The following is a 4353-nucleotide window of genomic DNA, read 5'->3' on the forward strand; positions in this document are numbered from 1 at the left end:
GGTTTTATGCGTAAAATGGGACTAGAACTCCCTGTCTCCTGGTATCTTCACCACTAGACTACTGTCTTTAAATCTTCCTTCCTTCCTTCCTTCCTTCCTTCCTCCCTCCCTCCCTCCCTCCTTCCTTCCTTCCTTCCTTCCTTCCTTCCTTCCTTCCTTCCTTCCTTCTTTTCCAACATGATAAGACCTTGAGTTGCTTCTCTTGAGTGAACAAAAGCAGAATCTGCCATGACAAATGTTGGGGACCAATAGCCAAGAAGAGAATTCAACCGCCCTCAGGGGTTCATCTCCCCCAGTGTATATTTTCTCTGCCTCCCCCCCTCCCCAAAAGACAAAAGGGTCCTGGGCACCTCTGAGCTTTCTTCCCGGAGCTTGTTGGCTGGAGATGCGTCCTTCTCCTCCCCCCCACCCCCGTCCCCAAATTCATCCTTCCAGGTATATGATTTAATGAAAGGCACAATAAGAAGTGAGACAATTAGAATTTCTGCCTCATTATCATGGTAATCTTATCAGTGGGATAATGAGGTATTAATGGAGATTTAATGTGCCTCTCATAACACAATCCCTTGGAGAAAACTCATAAGGAAATTGCCGTAAATCCACTTAATGACAGAAAGGTCCCCCAACGCCGTCTTCAAGGGGATGAAAAATGTGGGCGGTGGGCAATCCGGAGGAGTCAAGGTCACCGGGCGAGGGAGACCAGGCCAAGATAGGGCAAAGGTGGCCCCCTGGCCCCCACCTTTCACAAAAGGCCTTCCTGGTGGGGAGGAATCCCTTCCAATCCCTTCCCCTACTTTTATTTTCCTTTCCTTCCCCTTCTTTTATCTTCCTTCTCTTCCTTTCCCTCTTTTCTTTCCTTCCTTCACCTCCTCCCTCATTCCTTTTCTGCCTTCCTTTTTTCAACCTTCTTTCCCTTTCCTGCCCTTCTACCTCTTCCATCCCCTTCCTTCCTTCCTTTCCTCCCTTCCCTCCTCCCTCTTTCTTTTCTTTCCTTCCTTCCATCCATTCATCCATCCACCCATCCATGCAGGATTTCAGCAATATGAGTTCTAACTGGTGAAGGTTTTTCCTTCAAAATTCAAGGATGAAAGTGCTTAGCCTTGCAAAGAGGGAACTGTTAAATGAAGAGGAGAAAAGTTGTTCACTATTAAATCTCCTCCTTTGCACTTTTTCTGTTCTAATAACAGCTACTTCTTGCTCGTGTTTTCATCTGGTTCCCTGCTGTTCCCAAGTTCAGAGGGAAAAATGCAGGCCAGGCTAGGATAGTTTCAGAGGAAAACGTCCTTATTTACGCATAATAAAATATAAATTGAATCAATAAATAAAATTTAAAAATAAACCAGAGTGCCCTTGCATTGCATCCTTTCTAATATGGAGTCCTTTAGATATATAAAATAATAATAATAGAAGAATGTAAACCAAGTGTGGTAAATGAAGAGCAGGAACTTAAATCTTTGGGCTTTTTGTGTGAGAGAAAAAAAAATAAAATCATGATATGGGTTTGACGATTGCTGATATTTACAGATTATTTCAAAAATGGAGTTTAGGTCGTAACGGTGAGCTTAAGTTTTATATGTATTTGCTCTAAAAGAAATTGGAAGTCATTCTTTTTTAATCTTTTTTTCTCTCTGTATTTTTTTATTTTATTGCACCTGTCGGTCATTTTACTTCTCTATTTTGTCTCCTATTTTCTCTTTTGACTTTTTTTTCCTTTATAAAGTATAATAAAGTTACATGAAAAAAAGAGCAGAAACTAAGGTGTAAGAAGAAGATACGGCCGCTAGCTGGCGTCCTAGGACTGCCAACCTAACCCAGATGCTTTTATAGCCAAGGATTAAACTGATTTCACTGTTAAGTAGAAATTTAACCAGGATTCCTGAGCTGTTGGCCACCTTGCATTGCTGCAAGTCAAAGCCTGCAACACATTCCTGCTCTGGAATGTAAAAAGATCTCTTCCTAAGCAGAGAGCTGGAATGTATTGGTCTTACGTATTTATCTGCCTCCGTTGTCAATTGATAAATTAGTGGTCAATTTATCGAGGAGAGAAGCAACCTAGAACTAAGGAGAAATTTCCTGACAATGAGAACGATTCATCAGTGGAACAACCTGCCTCCAGAAGCAGTGAATGCTCCAACACTGGAAGTTTTTTTTAAGAAGAGACTGGACAACCATATGTCTGAAATGATGTAGGATTTCCTGCTTTTGAGCAGGGGGTTGGACTAGATGACCTAAAAAAATAAAAGTCCCTTTTAGGTCACTGCAACTGACATATAAATATGAGCCGGTTGCCAGACATCTGAATTTTGACCACGGTGGTAAAGACGGCAATAAAACTTCCAGGTTTTCCCACACAAAGACTCTCTTAAACTGGATTGCTCAAAGCAAGCCAGTGATTCGTCTCCTATTAAACCTTTTACGATCACAACTCAGCCTAAAATTTCCGTGGCTAAACAACACAGTTTGTTAAGTGAGTTTTGCCCCCTTTTTATGATTTTTCTTGCCAGAGGTGTTCAGCAAAGCACTGCAGTGTTTAAGTCATTCTTCTTCTTCTTGTGCCATATCCGTTATCGGACGTTGGCGATCCTGTTTTTATCCGCAGCCGCACGAAAAAGTGCTGCTGAGTTTTGTCCAAACCGGTCCCTTAGATTTTGAAGCCACGATGTTCTTCTTCTGCCTGGACCTCGTTGGCCTTCCATCTTTCCCTGGAGGATTCAATGGAGTATGCTGTATTTTTCTGGGTGTCGCATCACCTGTCCGAAATATTCTAATTTTCGGTTTTTTGTTCTGATTATTACCCTTGGCTTTCTCAAGCGGCTTATCACCTCGTTTCTGATCTTGTCAATCCAGTTTATAAGTTAACAGCCGCCTGTAAATCCACATTTCAAATGCTTCTAGTCTCTTCAGGTGGCCTTCTGTCCGAGACCAACTTTCTACTCCATAGAGCAGGATAGGAAAAATATAGCATCTGACAAGCCTGATTTTCAGTCTTAGGCTTCAGTCTTCAGATTCATTTAAGTCATTCACATGACTTAAATGAATTTGACTTGACTGTGCTTGGCAGGTCACAAAAGGGGATCACGCAACCCCAAGACACGGCCTAACCGTCGTAAGTGTGAGGCATCTGAATCTTGATTACACGACGACGCCATGATTGTGTGAAAAAGGGTAACGAGTCCCTTTTTGTCAGTGCCGTTGTTAACTTCACATTGTCGCTGACTGAATTGTTGTAAGTTAAGCCTTGGATAATCAAAATGAAACACAAAAGCACCAGATCATTAAAGGCGTCACCCGAACACCTGCAGTATGTTTCTCTTTAATATGAATAATCAAAATATATATTACAGTTTCTGGTTCATCGGGGGGAAAAAATTCATTTGGGATTTGTACAGTATACACAGTCTTCCAGAAGGAAAAAGCAAAGGTATCGAGATATATATATATATATATATTTATATTTATATATATATATATCTCCACTCTTTCCCACAATCCCTTTTGTTTCTAACTTCCCGCCTCTTTCCCAAAATCCCTTTTGTTTCTAACTTCCTGTCTTGTGCAACAGACAAATACTAAATGCCCTGTCAAATTTCGTATGGGGAAAAAAAAAAAAAAACTAGTGAGAACTGATTAAACCATAAAAAAAAAAACCTTCCAGTTTTTAGTAACCTCTCACATTTTTAATAAATACTCAGGCTTTGGCCGTTTCCCCTCTCTCCAAAAGGAAGGAAAAAAAAATCAGGCTTTAAATTCAGTAGACAGTCACAGCAGTTTTCTGAAGAATGGGTCCAGTTCGAATCCGTGCGTTGCTGGAGAGGCGGCGTTCACACGACCATCGATGTCAAAAGAGTTTTGTTCGTGCAATTTGATCGTGGTTTTTTTTTTTAAAAAAAATTCCCTTTCGCCGTTGGCTTCCTGCAAACTCTTCGCTGCGGCTGGGGTCTTCTTGTCGTCCCTCCCCCCATCCCCATCCCAGAATATTAATGTGAATAAAAGAAGGTGAAGAAACATCTGTCTTCTTCACTCCTAGCCCAGTTTACAAATAAAAAAAATATTGTGGGGCGTTGTTGCTTTTTTTATTATTTGAGAAAAGAAAAACACGTGAACTAAAAATTATCCCAGGAGAACAAAACAAATTTGTCAGTTGAGATTCCCAGTGACAACTGGAAAAAAAAAAAAGGAAAGAAAAAAAAAGAAAAAAAGAAAGAGAGAGAGAGAGAGGCAGGCCTTGGGAGATTCCAGGATTCCTTAAAACATGGTCCCTTTGGAATCTGGGTGGACACAGTGCTTAGTTCCTAAACGCAAAAGCCGGAGGGTGAAAATCTTTCGGATACAAAAAAAAAAAAAAGGGGGGGG

The sequence above is a fragment of the Protobothrops mucrosquamatus genome, unplaced genomic scaffold (assembly GCF_001527695.2).
Source record: "Protobothrops mucrosquamatus isolate PMUCROS unplaced genomic scaffold, P.Mucros_1.0 scaffold2971, whole genome shotgun sequence".
NCBI classification, from domain to species: Eukaryota; Metazoa; Chordata; class Lepidosauria; order Squamata; family Viperidae; genus Protobothrops; species Protobothrops mucrosquamatus.